Here is a 19,663-nt window from a genome sequence, read left to right on the forward strand (position 1 = left end):
GACTTTACATTGAAAGTCTGGACGGATCCGTCCGAGGCTATTTTCACACTTAGCTTTTTTTTTTGCCATTTTAATGCAGACGGATCCGTTCTGAACGGAGCCTCCGTCTGCATTATTATGAGCGGATCCGTTCAGAATGGATCCGCCCGAACGCTAGTGTGAAAGTAGCCTTAGAAATCATTATCATTCTGTGTGATCCTGTCAGAGGTCAGAACGGGACCTCTCACTGACACACTCTGCAAGTTTATCGCAGTTTACTCGCTTGTGTGTGTCTGGCCTAATGGGTTAGTTATTCGGTTTGGTGCTTGTCATTTTACGCACTGTGGAACCCATGCGTGCCAACCCAATGTGCTTTCTGATTCTTTGCCAAAATTCCGGTGGTGCACAGCTGTTCGCGCAGCTGGCATTTTATAGCTGCGAGTTCTGGGCCTGGTGTCTGTACAGATGCCGCTGGAAGCCATAACGGGTGTCCGTTTTTAGTTTGGCACCATTCAGTGCATCTAAATCATGCGCAAGACCGTGACATTCAAAGTAAAAGCATTGGTTAGTGCCGCAGAATAGACAGCAAATTTTTCAGTGGTAACGTCCGCTGTGTAAACGGGCCCATGAAGTCCATTTGAAAACTGATAGGCAATAACAGTCATGGCTCCCGTATGAACTATGCCGCTAGTGTGAACACAGCTCTAATCTTCAGATAGTGTTCTTCATTTTTACCTAGAAAACTATAGAAATAAGACTTTAAAAAAACTGAAGCTGTTTTTTCAAGTAACAACCTTTATATTTGGTAACCAACAAAAAAAATACGTTGAGGAAGGTGAATGTTAAAATTCTATAATTTGTAATATTGTTTGGGCAGGAACCTGTTTGACACTGGTGAAATCAATGTGGTTAAACGTCTTGGTTTCATAGAACTTGCCAAAGGGGTCTCTGATCAGTGATGTTCCCACCTATGTAGGCTGCAAGCACTGGTATAAGGTTTCTATGACCGCCATCTATATTCAGTTATTTTACCAATCCAGTGTAGTGTAATTGAAATATAATGGGGGGGATTTGTCAAAATTGGTGTAAAGTAGAACTGGCTTAGTTGCCCATAGTAATCCGATTTCCACCTTTCATTTTCCAAAGGAGCTCTAAAAGGGGGTTGCTATGGGCAGCTAAGCCCGTTTTCCTTTGAACCAATTTTGATAAATCTCCTCTAATCCTAGTAGGGCTTTGTGTGTGACCCTTGATTTGTGACAGGATGTAATGCATTTGACACCATGCGGTATGACCATGACAACCGTATTTGTGGTGATGAACAGGTCAGCCTTCAACAAATACCATCACTGTGCTAGTAGAGCATGCTGCTGCAGCATTGCTTGGGGTTGTGTAGGCGAGGTGGATCTGCTTATCCTACGGTTTACTAATAAGTGTGCATGTGCTTTTGTATGAGATCCAAACAGGTGTCATTTTTTATGTACATACAGATGAGTATAATGTACAGCTCTAAAGTAAATTGTTTGACCTAGTAAGGAACTGTCCAATTGGGGTGCTGGCCAAAAGTAGGTTTTGAATATTGACTGTAAACTTTAATTACGTACATTCAAGGGCCCATTCAGGACCGTATATTTAAGTCCGCATCCATTCTGCAATTTTGCAGGTCGGATGCGGACCCGTTCATTTCAATGGGGCCGTAAAAAAGATGCGGACAGCACACAGTGTGCTGTCCGCATCCGTTCTTCCGTTCCGTGGCCCGGAAAAAAAAGATGGAATATGTCCTATTCTTGTCCGCAATTGCTAGTGGAAGGCAATGGGCTGCCTTTCCATTTCGCGAAAGGGGAGGCGTGCGGCTGGTATCCAGGGTTGCCAACCCTCCAGAAATTTCTGAGCAGTCCGTAAAAATAGGCAACTTTTTTTCCTGTGCCTGTGAAAAAAAAAAAAATAGATGCATCCGTGATTTTTTTTGTAAGCCTGGTGGTTCTTGATCATTTTGGTGCTAATTATCATCATTTTACATCTGACAGCAAATGCTGGTAATAATGTTTATCGGTATATTGAGCTATATACATGTATTACTAATAATATTACATTCCTTGGTTTTCCAATTTGTCCATAAAAAATGTTGGCTGTCCGTGATTTAGGGATACGTTTTTCCAGAAAAAATCTGGTTGGCAACCCTGCCGGTATCCGTGTTTTGTGGACCGCAAAAACTGCTACGGTCGTCTGAATGAGCCTTTTTAAGGCAATGTATTTCAAACATAACGGCATATAAAAAGCTTGGAGAGTTTTTACAGTTATGTCCTTTTGTAGAATAGAATTCTCCTTTAAGTTGGGGTTAAAGCACCCACAGTTAGTTCTAAGCTGCTTTGGACAAGATATAACCCTGACCAGCCCCTGTTCCCATATTTTGTGTGTGCAGACTTTCTCTCTATGGAGCAGTTCTATAAGACTGTGCACAGATCTGGTCAGGGTAGACATCTGCAGATATGCATTTCGGCACCAACTGAGGGAGCTACAATAAACTCTAATCCTATTTGAATGCTAGAAAATTGAGGTACATATGGTTCTACTGTGAAGCTGTCTGAGATCTGTCTATAAACTATGGTAATGTCCACTGGGAGCAATGCTCCTAGGGCAGATCATCGCTACTATATGGCATGTCATGGAGCATGCCACCATTTTTTACTCTGAGATACAGTAAGAACCCCGAGCAGTATTACAGATCTGTAAAGTACTGATCTATGATATTTGCTGTGTGTGAGGCCTTATTATCATAGTTGAAACTTTTTTGGGGGGAGCTATTAAAATGTTTTTTTTTTCCCCAACCCCTTCTGTTCCAGCATCGATGCTCATGTGTTTGTGTTTTGCGGATGAGTACTCTCGTGGGCATACCCTAAAATAAATGTTAAAGATTTTCCCAAAACTGCAAGCAAATAATACACCAAACAGAATTTCTGAATCCCCACAAAGAGTATGGTAGTTCACTGTACTTTAGAGGTCAGTCCTATTTTTTTTTAAATAACTTTAAGCCTAGTTTTACTTTTTTGTGGTGGGGGGTTATTGTTTTTTCCTGCATTTTATTATGGAAAAAAATGCCATGTCCAGATGTTGGCTGTAAGTCTATAGGCATCTCGTAAAGCATTACAAACATGCTTTTTTTTTTGGGGGGGGGGGTTCAAGTCCCTCAAAAAGCTTCACAAAAAATGTGTGTCTGAAGAAGGCCTAATGAAATAAATGTGAAATTCCAGTGTACATAGTCCTGCTGATATGTGGTAATATCAAAGCACCAGTAGCAAAACGCATGTCTATATTGAATACATTGAAAAGTGCATTTGGCTATCTGTCTGCTCTTGCGTGAACCCTGCGAAAGGCCAGATCATGTAACAGTTTCAGTTCTAGTTGCAAAACTTTTCTGTTTTAGGCTTAGTTCACGCGTTTCGATATTATGGTGCATGGTAATGTGATTTATTGAGGATTTGGTTTTCACAGGTCAAACTTTTTTTAAAACCTGTTTCACCTGTGAAAGAGAAATGTAATTGACTACTTTCTACATTGCCTTAACGTACAAATAGATCATGAACGTGTCATTTTAACAACCTACACAGTTCCACAATTATCTTTCTGATTTTCCTTTAGGAAGACCTGGCTTTGCCAGAGGCACTTATTTCTGGAGGATCTGTTGTGGTGGTGCCATGATTTTGTCAGCACTGGCCTATCTGTTCTCATGTTAAATCCTTGCCAAATACAATTTGGTTTATAAATGAAATATGTCTACCTAAAATAAGGGAAATGATATGAGTTGTTTCAATGGCAGCAATAGTAATAATACATCCTGAAGGTTCATACCTGCATGCAATATACGGGGCCTTCACTACTTGTACCTCTTATGTTCATCCTGTCATCTCCTGGACAAAGTAAGACACTGGCTTTATATTTAGAATGATCCTATTTATTGGCAGAGTATGTATATAAAATGCTAAAACTGAATGTATATATGATCATTATATGTGTCCTACAGAAGAGAATGAAGCCTTTTAGTAAACCTATGTGTGCTGTGATTGACCATCTCAGACTGTATAAAATGAGCGTGGTTGGTTTGTCTTTGTGGGAGGGTTGCCATTAATTTTGGGAGAAGCTGTTTATTGGGTGTTTATTTTTTACTATGTTCATGGGTTGCATCCTGACAAAGGAAATAAAAACATAACTGATGCACATTTTACTCTGGATGCAGGGCCTTTTTTTTTCTCTCCTCCCTCATCATTTATTGCATTTTGTTTCTTTTTTTATGTTGTAGGTTGGGAGATTTACAATAAAACTTCTTAACATATTCATGTGTCGTAAGGAGGTTACCAGTACCTATTGTCTAAATCACTTTTTAGAATTTTTTATTTATTTTTATGACACCATCTATCCGGCATTTCGGACGCAAACTTATGGCATTTGTCAGACGGATCCAGATGCGGATCCGTCTGACAAATGCATTGAAATACAGGATCGGTGTCATCCGGAAAAACGGAACCGGTGTTTATTTTTTTTTCTCTTTGAAGGTCTGCACATGCGGGGACCGGAAGAACAGATCCGTCAATGCGGCAATTTTAATACACTGCGGCACTAATACATGTCAATGGAAATGAATGCCGGATCCGGCATTCCGGCAAGTATTCAGGCTTTTTGGCCGGAGAAAAAAAATACAGAATGCTGCAGTATTGTCTCCGGCCAAAAAACGTAAGAGGGACTGAACTGATACATCCTGATGCATACTGAACGGAATGCTTTCCATTCAGAATGCATTAGGATAAAACTGATCTGTTTTTTCCCGGTATTGAGCCCCTAGGACGGAACTCAATACTGGAAGAGAGAAAAATCTAGTGTGAAAGTACCCTTAAAAAAAAAAAAAATATATATATATATATATATATATATATATATATATATATATATATATATATATATATATATATATATATATATATATATATATATATATCTCTCTTGAGGAAGGCTCGAAACGTCGCAAGTTTTGCTATTTTTATGGGTGAATAAATCATTTATTTCACATTTATTTTGGAGTGCAGTCCGGATATATATATATATATATATATATATATATATATATATATATATATATATATATATATATATATATATATATAAATTATAATATAATTTTTTTTTTTTCTAAGATCGAAGGGTTTTTGCACAAACCACTGTGTCTAAAATCCGTCAACGTTTCCTGTTCTGTACAGGTGACTTTTCAGTAGCCATCTCATTCTAATATAGAATTACAATGACAGTTATCACCTTTGTATTGATAAAACAGGATCCACCATTCACAATAGGTGATGTTAAAGTTTAGGTACTCCTCCTGACCTCTTCACAGGGCACAGTGCAGGTCTGGAAAACTCCAAGCGAAGTCAGTGGGGTCAGTTCCTCTCAATTCTGCCCATGGTGGCTGCTCTCGAAGAGCAGGGAGTCTTGACATATTTTAGGTCTAATGGTCAGTGTGAAAACTGCAGGATTTTAGGAATTTTTATATATTTTTTTTTAATAGAGACAAAAATTTGTAAAAAAAAAAAAATCTCCAAAAATCCCCCCAAAAAGTTTACCATAAAAGCTTTATTTCAAGAAAGGGTCACTTTCAGATGACACATTCATTTCCTTTAACCCACTTAATGCATGATCACGATCATTTGTCATTTGGAATGAAGGGATTGTATGGAGTGGGTTCACGCGTTGGGCTCACTCCATACACTGCATGTGACGGCTGTATAATAAAGCAGGTACCCGCAGCAGTGACTGGGAAAGGAGTCGACTCTGATCTTGCTCATTTAACAGCTCAGACGCTGCTGTCAGTAGTGACCACAGCATCTGTGGGGGTTAGACAGAGGGAAGGGGGCTCCTTATGGACTCCACAGCCCCAACTGCAAAATTGTGTGGCTCTGAATAGTTGCTTGTAAAGGCTTCCAGGCCTATTGTAGCGAACTGCCTGTGAAGTAGAGTCTGAGGCATGGCCTGACAGCCTGCAATAGTAAGCTAAGCGAGCTTTGGATGTTACATCCGAAGTCGCTTTGTTCATAACTTCGGATTAATACTGTAAGGAGAAGAAAAAGTATTAGGGCATTTGGGACATTTAAAAAATTAAAATAAGTAATTAAAAATTTAGTTACTCTTTAAAGTTTAAAAATCGATGGTCGAAGTTATAACTCTGTTCACCTCGCCGGAGCCCATACAGTTTTGAGCGAATAGACCAGGGGTGGCCAACCTGTGGCTCTTGAGCCACATGCGGCTCTTTGATTCTTCAAGTGCGGCTCTAGCTGTGGAGCCGGGAAGCAGTCAGGCCGGCTCACTCTCCACCCCATGCTCAGATCTCTTTTCCTGATCAGGCCCTGTTACTACTTTGCAGCTCCAGCTCACTCTCCACTACGTCCTGATGCACACAGTGTGAGAACGTAGTATGTGGAGATACGCACTATGACCTTACGTTGTGCTCGTCAGGTCACAGTGGGGAGAGTGTCAGACCTGCAGAGTAGCAGGTGCCCGAGCAGGAGCCCAGTGCCTGATCAGGAGAGGGAAAAGATTTTTTTAAATGATAGAATTGAGCATGGTGGTCTGATCTTAGCATGGGAGTTCTGATCTGAGCATGGGAGGGGGGGTCCTGATCTGAGCATGGGGGTCTGATCTGAGCATGAGTGGGAAGATCTGAGCATGAGGGTTCAGATTTTAGCATGGGTTGGTCAGGTCTGAGCATGGGGGGGGGGGGGGGGGGATCTGAGCACTGAGGGTCTGAAACTGGGAGTCTTTTTTGTGTTGTCTGATCCGAGCATTGGGGGTCTTATTTTGGAGGTCAGATGAGGATTGGGGATATGATTTAGGAGTCTGATCTAAGGTCTCATGAAAAATATTATTATTTTTTTCTCTGCTAATGAAAATTAAGAAAAAAATATTTTTAGCAGACCTCAGATCGGATGAAAAATATTTTTTTATCTTATTTTTCTTTGTTAAAACCTAGGTGCATCTTGTAGGGTGAAAAATACGGTGACTCGTGTGTAAATGTATAGCTTGTGGCTCCTGGTAGTCATACGTTGTTGTTTTTTGGCTCTTTGTGTATGTAAGGTTGGCCACCCCTGGAATAGACTTTGAATCTAGGATTCCTTATTGCATTCTGTCATAATAGAAGTCTTTGGCCAGCATAGACTTCTATTATGACGGAATGCCTCTTAGAGGCTTCCGTGGTGCATGCAGTCATAGAATTCTGTTATGGTCTGTGGCAGTGGTCGGCAAAGTGCGGCTCTTTAATGCGGGTGGGCGGTCGCGCAGCCATATTGCGCCACTCAAGCTGCTTTCAAAATGTCCGTCATGAGCCTCCTGCCCCATCTGTCTGCCTGCTCCTTCCACTTTATGAATCAGGCAGGCGGGGCAGGAGGCGCATGACGGAGGTAGAGATGTCACGCTGCGCACATCAGCAGAAGGGCGGGCAGCGGCGCTTTAGTTTGGCTGCCCACTGCCGGCCATGTGAGGAGTGGTGAAGAGGCCGCCGCTCAGGAGGAGTGAAATGTCCTGCAGCAGAAAGGTAGGAGCTGACCCCGGTGTGTGCACAGCACCGGGCTCTGCACCGGCCCTGCTGCAAGTGTCCCTGCCTCCTCCCTTCCCCCCACTAATACATTACTTTACTTACTAGAAGGCACTTATGGGGGATATCTGTGGATGACACATATATAGCATCTTATGCTATATATGTGTCATCCACAGATATCCCCCATAAGTGCGTCATCCACGTTACATCCACATCTGCAGACAAGTTTAACCACTTCAGCCCCGCTAGGTGAAACCCCCTTCATGACCAGAGCACTTTTTACACTTCGGCACTACACTACTTTCACCGTTTATCGCTCGGTCATGCAACTTACCATACAAATGAATTTTACCTCCTTTTCTTCTCACTAATAGAGCTTTCATTTGGTGGTATTTTATTGCTGCTGGCATTTTTACTTTTTTTGTTATTAATCAAAATGTAACGATTTTTTTGCAAAAAAATGACATTTTTCACTTTCAGCTGTAAAATTTTGCAAAAAAAAACGACATCCATATATAAATTTTTCGCCAAATTTATTGTTCTACATGTCTTTGATAAAAAAAACAATGTTTGGGCAAAAAAAAAATAGTTTGGGTAAAAGTTATAGCATTTACAAACTATGGTACAAAAATGTGAATTTCCGCTTTTTGAAACAGCTCTGACTTTCTGAGCACCTGTCATGTTTCCTGAGGTTCTACAATGCCCAAACAGTAGAAAAACCCCACAAATGACCCCATTTCGGAAAGTAGACACCCTAAGGTATTCGCTGATGGGCATAGTGAGTTCATAGAACTTTTTATTTTTTGTCACAAGTTAGCGGAAAATGATGATTTTTATTTTTTTATTTTTTTCTTACAAAGTCTCATATTCCACTAACTTGCGACAAAAAATAAAAAATTCACCATGCCCCTCACAGAATACCTTGGGGTGTCTTCTTTCCAAAATGGGGTCACTTGTGGCGTAGTTATACTGCCCTGGCAATTTAGGGGCCCAAATGTGTGAGAAGAACTTTGCAATCAAAATGTGTAAAAAATGACCGGTGAAATCCAAAAGGTGCACTTTGGAATATGTGCCCCTTTGCCCACCTTGGCAGCAAAAAAGTGTGACACATCTGGTATCGCCGTACTCAGGAGAAGTTGGGGAATGTGTTTTGGGGTGTCATTTTACATATACCCATGCTGGGTGAGAAAAATATCTTGGTCAAATGCCAACTTTGTATAAAAAAATGGGAAAAGTTGTCTTTTGCCAAGATATTTCTCTCATCCAGCATGGGTATATGTAAAATGACACCCCAAAACACATTCCCCAACTTCTCCTGAGTACGGCGATACCAGATGTGTCACACTTTTTTGCTGCCAAGGTGGGCAAAGGGGCACATATTCCAAAGTGCACCTTTCAGATTTTGCAGGCCATTTTTTACACATTTTGATTGCAAGGTACTTCTCACACATATGGGCCCCTAAATTGCCAGGGCAGTATAACTACGCCACAAGTGACCCCATTTTGGAAAGAAGACACCCCAAGGTATTCCGTGAGGGGCACTGCGAGTTCCTAGAATTTTTTATTTTTTGTCACAAGTTAGCGGAAAATGATGATTTTTTTTTTTTTTTTTTCTTCTCTTTTTTTCCTTACAAAGTCTCATATTCCACTAACTTGCGACAAAAAATAAAAAATTCTAGGAACTCGCCATGCCCCTCACGGAATACCTTGGGGTGTCTTCTTTCCAAAATGGGGTCACTTGTGGCGTAGTTATACTGCCCTGGCAATTTAGGGGCCCATATGTGTGAGAAGTACTTTGCAATCAAAATCTGTAAAAAATGACCGGTGAAATCCGAAAGGTGCACTTTGGAATATGTGCCCCTTTGCCCACCTTGGCATCAAAAAAGTGTCACACATCTGGTATCGCCGTACTCAGGAGAAGTTGGGGAATGTGTTTTGGGGTGTCATTTTACATATACCCATGCTGGGTGAGAGAAATATCTTGGCAAAAGACAACTTTTCCCATTTTTTTATACAAAGTTGGCATTTGACCAAGATATTTTTCTCACCCAGCATGGGTATATGTAAAATGACACCCCAAAACACATTCCCCAACTTCTCCTGAGTACGGCGATACCAGATGTGTCACACTTTTTTGCAGCCTAGATGCGCAAAGGGGCCCAAATTCCTTTTAGGAGGGCATTTTTAGACATTTGGATCCCAGACTTCTTCTCACGCTTTAGGGCCCCTAAAAAGCCAGGGCAGTATAAATACCCCACATGTGACCCCACTTTGGAAAGAAGACACCCCAAGGTATCCAATGAGGGGCCTGGCAAGTTCATAGAATTTTTATTTTTTTTGCATAAGTTAGCGGAAATTGATTATTATTTTTTTTCTCACAAAGTCTCACTTTCCGCTAACTTAGGACAAAAATTTAAATCTTTCATGGACTCAATATGCCCCTCAGCAAATACCTTGGGGTGTCTTCTTTCCAAAATGGGGTCAGTTGTGGGGTGTTTGTACTGCCTTGGCATTTGAGGGTCTCCGCAATCATTACATGTATGGCCAGCATTAGGAGTTTCTGCTATTCTCCTTATATTGAGCATACAGGTAATGAGATTTTTTTTTCCGTTCAGCCTCTGGGCTGAAAGAAAAAAATGAACGGCACAGATTTCTTCATTCACATCGATCAATGTGGATGAAAAAATCTCTGCCAAAAAAAAATGGAGGGGAAAGGCGTCTGCCAGGACATAGGAGCTCCGCCCTACATCCATACCCACTTAGCTCGTATGCCCTGGCAAACCAGATTTCTCCATTCACATCAATCGATGTGGATGAATAAATCATTGCCGGGATTTTTTATATATATACACACACACACACACACACACACACACACACACACACACACACACACACACACACACACACACACACACACACACACACACACACACACCTTGCCAAAGCATAGGAACGCCGCCTCCTCCTCAGCTCGTATGCCTCGGCAAACGTATCTGTCACTGCAGAGGAGAAAATCCCATCTTGCAGCGCCGCATACACCGACTTGCGTGTAATCTGACAGCAGCGCAATGCTTCTGTCAGAATGCACATCGGTGCTGCAGCTAGTCAATCGGTTGGTCCACCTGGAAGGTAAAAAAAAGAAAAAAACAGGCCGCAACGCAATAATTTTATTAACTTTGCAACCGAACATGTAACTTTAACTTTTTTTAACTGAACATTAACGTGTTTGCTTACTGGTGTGTTTTTTGTTGTTGTTTTTTTTGTTTTTTTTTTACCTTTATAGAACAAACCTCTCCTTCCCCATGGGTCAATGTGCAAAGCGCAAATCGCCCAAAGATGTGGCGAAGTGCGTTATGCACTTTGTCCCATGTGAAAGGAGACGTTTGCAGCAGCAGTGAGTGAATGGGCCCTAATAGCCCTGTGTGCCTGTCCTGGTGAGATGATCCCTATGCTAATAGTGTACCTGTGAGTGGTACTTCCGGAAACACTCTCCAAAGCATAGGGCAGGGTGGTCCGGACAGTCGGGACAGAAATAGCGGGTGTCACGCCTTATTCCACTCCTGCTACAGACACGACATCTTTTTCGGGGTGACTGTTGGGTTGAGGTACCAGGAACGACATTGGGGAAATGTCGCTCGTGTAGACGGCTAACTACACTGGTGGTTGGGGCCACGGAACCTCCTGGATACAGGAGGTTCTCGATGATCTCTTCCTGAAATTTGAGGAAGGATCCAGTTCTCCCAGCCTTACTGTAGAGAACAAAACTATTGTACAGAGCCAATTGAATTAAATATACAGACACCTTCTTATACCAGCGTCTGGTGCGTCGGGAAACTAAATACGGAGACAACATCTGGTCATTGAAGTCGACCCCTCCCATGTGGAGGTTATAGTCGTGGACTGAGAGGGGCTTTTCAATGACACGGGTTGCTCGCTCAATTTGTATTGTCGTGTCTGCGTGAATGGAGGAGAGCATGTAAACGTCACGCTTGTCTCTCCATTTCACCGCGAGCAGTTCTTCGTTACACAGTGTGGCCCTCTGCCCCCTTGCAAGACGGGTGGTAACGAGCCGTTGGGGGAAGCCCGCGCGACTAGTTCGCGCGGTACCACAGGCGCCAATCTGTTCTAGAAACAAATGCCTAAAGAGGGCCACACTTGTGTAAAAATTGTCCACATAAAGATGGTACCCCTTGCCGAATAAGGGTGACACCAAGTCCCAAACTGTCTTCCCACTGCTCCCCAGGTAGTCAGGGCAACCGACTGGCTCCAGGGTCTGATCTTTTCCCTCATAGACCCGAAATTTGTGGGTATAGCCTGTGGCCCTTTCACAGAGCTTATACAATTTGACCCCATACCGGGCGCGCTTGCTTGGGATGTATTGTTTGAAGCCAAGGCGCCCGGTAAAATGTATCAGGGACTCGTCTATGCAGATGTTTTGCTCTGGGGTATAAATATCTGCAAATTTCTGGTTGAAATGGTCTATGAGGGGCCGAATTTTGTGGAGCCGGTCAAAAGCAGGGTGGCCCCTGGGACGGGAGGCGGTGTTGTCACTAAAGTGCAGGAACCGCAGGATGGCCTCAAAACGTGCCCTGGACATGGCAGCAGAGAACATGGGCATGTGATGAATCGGGTTCGTGGACCAATATGACCGCAATTCATGCTTTTTTGTCAGGCCCATGTTGAGGAGGAGGCCCAGAAAAGTTTTAAGTTCGGAAACTTGGACTGGTTTCCACCGGAAAGGCTGGGCATAAAAGCTTCCCGGGTTAGCGGTGATAAATTGTGTGGCATACCTGTTTGTTTCGGCCACAACTATGTCTAAAAGCTCCGCAGTCAAGAACAGCTCAAAAAATCCCAGGGCCGAACCGATCTGAGCCGTCTCAACCCGAACTCCAGACTGGGCAGTGAAAGGGAAAACTACAGGTGCGGCTGAAGTTGGGGACTGCCAATCAGGGTTTGCCAGCACCTCTGGGATTCTAGGGGCTCTACGGGCACGTCTTTGCGGTGGCTGCGACGGGGTCACTACTGCACGTGCCACCGTACCAGCTTCAACTGCCCTTCTGGTGCTCGCTACTTCACCAGGTTGTACGGCAGTGCTGGTACTAGGTCCAGGGAGGGCTGGGCTGCTGGTGTATGCCTCACCACGTAATCCGACAGCACCAGCCCCACTCTGCTGCTCTTGAAGCGGATCCTGCGCAACCTGCGGTCTAGCGACACGGGGCCGGGTACGCCTGGTGGTATCAGGGACCTCAGCCTCCTCGTCCGAACTTTGGGTCAGAGAGCCACTGCTTTCTACAGGTTCGTATTCTGACCCGCTGGATTCATCAGATGAGGGTTCCCACTCCTCATCCGACTGGGTCAGAAGCCTGTAGGCCTCTTCAGAAGAATACCCCCTGTTAGACATGTGGGCAACTAAATTTAGGGGTATTCCCTGAGACTACCCAAGAAAAAAAAAGCAAGCCTGTCTTACAAAGGGGAGGCTAGCGAAGTACCGGAGGCCGCTGCGGTTGATAAAAAATATCAAAACTGATTTTTTTATCGCCGCAGTGCGTGTAAAGTGAATGTGCAGTGATCAAAAAAATAAAAAAATGTTGTCACTGCGGTGGGGCGGGCGTGGGCGACCGATCAGGCCTGATCGGGCAAACACTGCGTTTTGGGTGGAGGGCGAACTAAAGTGACACTAGTACTATTATAGATCTGACCGTGATCAGTTTTGATCACTTCCAGATACTATAAAAGTACAAATGCTGATTAGCGATACGCTAATCAGCGAATAACTGACTGCGGTGCGGTGGGCTGGGTGCTAACTGATCGCTAACTACCTAACCAAGGGACCTAAACTATACCTAAAACCTAACGGTCAATAACAGTGAAAAAAAAAAGTGACAGTTTGCACTGATCACTTTTTTCTTTTCACTTGTGATTGACAGGGGTGATCAAAGGGGTGATCAAAGGGTTGATCAAAGGGTTAATTGGGGTTCAGGGGGGTGATCAGGGGCTATTGTGTAGTGTTTGGTGTACTCACTGTGAAGCCTGCTCCTCTGCTGGATCCAACCGACGAAAAGAACCAGCAGAGGAGCAGGCAGCCATATAACAGATCATATTTACTAATATGATCTGCTATCTGGCACTTTGATTGGATTTTTTAAAAATCAGCAACCTGCCAGCCACGATCATTGGCTGGCAGGTTGCTGACGAAATACTTCTCGATGAAATGCCGGCGCGAACTGCGCATGCGCGGGCGCATACTCGCGTCATCTCGCGTCTCGCGAGATGACGCGTATATGCGTGACTGTGCGCAGCCCTGCCACCTCCGGACCGCACATCTGCGTTAGGCGGTCCGGAGGTGGTTAATAAAAGTAAAAAATGATAAAGATAAAATGAAATAATAATCAAGATCCAAATAAAAGAAAGTACATATAAAAGTATGTAAAAACACTCTGGGCTCATGCCCACGAATGTAAGGGCGCCGTGCCTGTGCTGCGGACCGCAAATAGCGGTCCGCAATGCATGGACACAGACCATGCGGCAGCTGCCTGAGGATCGTGGACCCATTCACTTGAATGGGGTTCGCGATCTGCAAAAAAGTAGCACATGCTGAAGTGAATGGGTCCATGATGCGGGCTGCACACAAAAAAGTAGTGCATGTGCTACTTTTTTGCGGTGCGGAGGCACAGCCGGAAGCACTCTGTAGCACTCATATCCCGGATCCTGGACCCATTGAAGTGAATGGGTCCTTGATGCGGGCTACACACGGCCAGTGCCTGTGTATTGCGGACCTGACGTATGCGGCCTGCAATATGGCAACGGCGGGCACATGGTCGTGTGCATGAGCCCTAATAGTCCTCACTGGTGCTGTTGATGCAATATTTTAAGTTTTAAAAATGTGGCTCTTGAAAGAAATTTCAATCGTGGTTTTGGCGATATTTGGCTCAGTTGACAAAGTTTGCACACCACTGGTCTGTGGTAACAGAATCCATTACGGAATTCTTAGCAAATCGCAAGTTGGTTCAACACTAGTCATAAGCCTTTCTCTGCAGAGGACATTTCCCTAAGTGAATTGATTGTGAGACATAATGTACAGCACAGTGTTTTTGACATAGAACAGAAATGTATATGTGATAAGCAAGGTAGTCCAAAAAAACAAACGGCACCATCGCCAACCTAAAACCAGTAATTGACAGTTATGGCATGCTAGGGGCTGGTGATCACTTAAAGAGGACCTTTCACTACTGTATAAACTAAAAACTAACTAGATCATTGGGCAGAGCGGCGCCCAGGGGTCCCCCTGCACTTACTAGTATGCCTGGGCGCCGCTCCGTTCGCCTGGTATAGGCTCCGGTGTCTGCGCTCCCTCTGACTGATTTCTTGTAGGAGGCGTGTCCCTTGCTGCACTGCTGGCCAATCGCAGCGCACAGCTCATAGCCAGGCTATGAGCTGTGTGCTGCGATTGGCCAGCACTGCAGCAAGGGACACGCCTCCTACAAGAAATCAGGACAGTAGTGAAAGGTCCTCTTTAAACAGGGACAAGTTGGAGAATTCAGAAAGGAATCCTCTCGTTATTTCTGGCTGTCATCATGTTACTATACTAGCGATACAGCATTATCACAAAAGGGTCAAGCACCAAGATAGACAATTTATTGAGGGTGCTTTAAGAACTGTAGGCCTTTGGATAGTAGGAACAAAAAGAGAGATTTCCCACCTAATTTACTATTGCATTCAGTGTCGAAAATCAAGGGGAAAATTGCAACAACAGCAAATGTCTGATTTGCCTACAGATGGGACAAGTACCATTTACTTACGTCAGCCTAGATGTTGTTAGACCTTGGGTAGTGACTGCATGTAGAACCAAGAGAGCAAACAATGGGAAGTGTTTACATGCATATGTATGTGCTATACATACAGAGGTACAACAACAACATACTTCATGGACACTTCCTTTTTCATCAATAAGCCTTAAGACAATTTCTCACCATCAGGGGACCAGTAAAACAATTAAGATCTAACTGTGGCACAAACTTCACAGGGCCCTATCGAGAATTGCAAATTATCTCTAAATCAGTCCAGGATTACATGGCTGACAATGGTTAGATATGGGTATTTACCCCCCATGTTTCTCATATTGGCAGATCATGGGAGAGGATGATGGGCATCACTCGTAGGTTACTGTATTCTATGCTCATGGATTTGAGTTTCTCCATGCTTGATCACACTACCTTCTTAGCTGAGATGTCCACTATTTTAAACTCGGGGCCTCTTGTTCCTAAATCCATGGATCCAGAATCTCTAGTTATTCTCACTCCAGTGACTCTTCACACTCAGAAACTTGGAACTGTTCCTAGCCCACCTGAAGAGTCTACATCTGGTAACCTATCAGAGACAGGGTTTAACATCTGGCTGTTTCTGGAGTAGATAGGAAAAGAAGACAGTGCTTTCTTTAAGGACAAAGAAAATGGCAGCATGTCAAACTGAACTTAAAAGTAGGAGATCTTGTTCTCATAAAAGACTAGATACTGGAATGAAATGCATGGCCCATGGGATTTATCTTAAAGATCTTTACTAGTAAAGACAGCAAGGTTCAAACGGTTGGAATTACTATTGCAAAACAAGGTGGCTCCAAATATTTCATTAGGCCTATATCCAAAGTTGTCTTGCTCTTTTCATTAGAGCAGTAATTTGCTATCAAGCCAGAAGAAAACTTCAAAGAACTTTCAGTTCATCCTTGCATATGTACCCTGAACTTTGACTACTAGATTACAACTGACCTATTGCAACTTCTTCAATATGAAGCTAGGTTATCCATTCAATTATGACTAGAACAGTTGAACATCTGACACATTTCAGGTGCATCTCAATAAAAAGTTAATTTATTTCAGTATTTCAATTAAAAAAGTGAAATTCGTATAGATTCATTACACACAGGGTGATCTATTTCAAGCGTTTATTTACCTCAGGGACACATTCTTGTGAACCGCCTAGAACCTGTTCTTCAACATCCTTTCATTTAATTATTTTATTCTTCACTTATATCCCAACCTGAGTTTGCTTAAAGAGTCTCACATGTTAAAATGGGAGAAAGACCTGAATGTGTCTTTTGTACTTCCAACTGGAAGAGAGAAGTTAAAGTGTACCTAAAACTTTATATGTTCTTTATAAAAATAAAAAAATAAACTGTTGTAAATGCAATGTAATACATTTTTCTGGGAAGAAAGGGATGAAATCCGCTCTTAACAATCTCTACCTCTGATACCATCAGATGTAAGGCAGCTATCCTATAATTCAATGTTTGACCCTTTAAATAGGCCTTGAGACATGACTCCGATATTAAATAAGCCAGCACCTCATCTGCAGACAGCTGTTTCGGGTTGACTTCCCCCTCATCAGTGCAGAGTAGAGAGTACCGGCTTAGGCTGCTTTCACACTAGCGTTCGCTGGTCCGCTCGTGAGCTCCGTTTGAAGGAGCTCACGAGCGGACCCGAACGCAGCCGTCCAGCCCTGATGCAGTCTGAATGGAGGCGGATCCGCTCAGACTGCATCAGTCTGGCGGCGTTCAGCCTCCGCTCCGCTCGCCTCCGCACGGACAGGCGGACAGCTGAACGCTGCTTGCAGCGTTCGGGTGTCCGCCTGGCCGTGCGGATCCGTGCGGATCCGTCCAGACTTTCAATGTAAGTCAATGGGGACGGATCCGTTTGAAGATGCCACAATGTGGCTCAATCTTCAAGCGGATCCGTCCCCCATTGACTTTACATTGAAAGTCTGGACGGATCCGTACTAGGCTATTTTCACACTTAGCTGTTCTATGCTAAAAATAATGCAGACGGATCCGTTCTGAACGGAGCCTCCGTCTGCATTATTATGAGCGGATCCGTTCAGAACGGATCCGCCCGAACGCTAGTGTGAAAGTAGCCTTAACTGGGTGAGAGGCCTAAGTCTGGATTTGGGGGGTTCTATCCCTCCTTGGGGGAGAGTGCCTTAATCGGCGTGAGGATGAACGCATTGCACCCGCACTGAATCCGGACCCATTCATTTCTATGGGGTTGTGCACATGAGCGGTGATTTTCACGCATCACTTGATCGTTGCGTGAAAATCACGGCATGCTCTATATTGTGCGTTTTTCATGCAACGCAGGCCCCATAGAAGTGAATTGGGCTGCGTAAAAATCGCTAGGAGATGATCGGCATGTGGACCTGATCATTATTATTTTCCCTTATAACCTAGTTATGTACAGAATGCTTATTAAAATAGGGCTGGAGGGGTTAAAAAAATAAAAATAAATTTAACTCACCTCATCCACTGTGTTCTTTTGGATTTGGGTACCAAGCATGCCGATTTTTCTCACGCACGTGCAAAACGCATTAAAATGCTTTGCACTCGTGGCGAAAAATCGCGCATGTTCCCCCAACGCACCCGCAACACTTGTGTGAACCCAGCCTTATAGGCCATACATGCTACTCAAGGGATGCAAATGAGCTCTTAAGAAGCTCGCCTCTGATGCCTCTAGATGTATGGCAGCTATCCTATAAGTTGTCCCTTTAAATAGGCCTTGAGACATAACATGAAGAGATAGTACCCTCCAAAATTTTTCTAATATGCTTTATTTATTTTTTTACATTTTCCCAGCGCAATAGGCACCTGAAGTTCAGGTACCTATTGCAGCAATGTATGGGAGTACGGACTCCCCTGCGGGCATACTGAGCACTGTACAGGACGGAGCATTACTGCTCCTGCCTATACCAGCACTGTTGGCTAAAGTTTGGCACAAATTGGCTATGTCAGGCTTGCGCAGAGTGGGCACAAGCAGAAAAGTGATGACTTGTGTGAGCTCCTGCCCAGCACCAGCTCACTCTGCCCTGTTAATAGGCTGTGCAGCTACTAGAGCAGATTGAGCACAGGGAAAGAGATCACATAAGACACTCTGCCTGTGCCCACTCTGCTAAAGCCTGCTATGCCAGGCCTTGGCAGGGTAGCACTGGTACAGGCAGGAGCATAGATGTCCCAGCCTGTACAGTGCTCATTACAGCTACAGGTGAGTCCATACTTACATTACCTGAAGCACAATAGGCACAAAAAAATATATAAATAAAGTATATTAGAAAAACGTATTTCATGGCATTTACAACAGTTTTTATTAAAGACTACATAGAGGTTTAGGTACACTAGCCAAAAATATTCTATAAGGGGTGTATCAGCATGAAATGGACTAGGAAAATACTGCTTAGATGGTACCTCACTCCAGTGCAGACTTCTAAACCAGATCTTTGCTGGAGGGGATGTGGTAATAAGGGCTCTATTTTCACATGTGGTGGTCCTGTAGTACCACTTATACATTTGTACCACTGTGTACATTTGCCTGTATTTCACTGGTCAAGGGTTGGGCAGAATCACTGCCAACAAGCGTTCGTAGGAACGCTCATTATCGATTATCTGCCTGTGTAAGGCCGAAACCCGGCACTCATGCCAGAAAACAGCCAGATTCAATTATGGTCATTGGAATCTGGGGGTGAAAAGGAGTATCTGGCTATGCCAGATACGGTGAAATCCGGCAGGCTGTACCTCTGCCGGATTTAAAAACACAACTGTGAAAGTAGCCTTACCCGTTGCCTTAATTAGTGCACTTATTATCACTGCTATAGACTTCAACTTTCCTCTAGCTTGGTTGGTAGATATTATTTGGCGATCAATTACTAGCATCCTTCAGATTGTGCATGTTTTGGTTTAAAGGGAACCTGTCACCCTGAAAATGCAACGTAAGCTGCAGGCAGTATGTTATAGAGCAGGAGGAGCTGGGCATATTGGTACAGTTGTGTTTAAAATAATAGTAGTCAGACAACACTAACCTCATCAATGACTGTTTTTGATAGAAATGATATTTCTACATGGCAAATAATTTTCTAGCAGGTGTAGTAGAGTAATAGAAACCCAACAGTCATGACATGCATGCTGCTGATTCTCTGTAATTCAATCATTTATTGAAAGAGGCATGTTCAAAATAATAGCAGTGTAGAGTTCAATGAGTGAGGTCATTCATTTTTTTGAAAAACAGGTGGCAATTATTGCCCTTATTTAAGGAAGGAAGGCAGCAAATGTTGTACATGCTGGTTACAGTGCAT

Source organism: Bufo gargarizans, chromosome 1 (assembly GCF_014858855.1).
Source record: "Bufo gargarizans isolate SCDJY-AF-19 chromosome 1, ASM1485885v1, whole genome shotgun sequence".
Taxonomy (NCBI): Eukaryota; Metazoa; Chordata; class Amphibia; order Anura; family Bufonidae; genus Bufo; species Bufo gargarizans.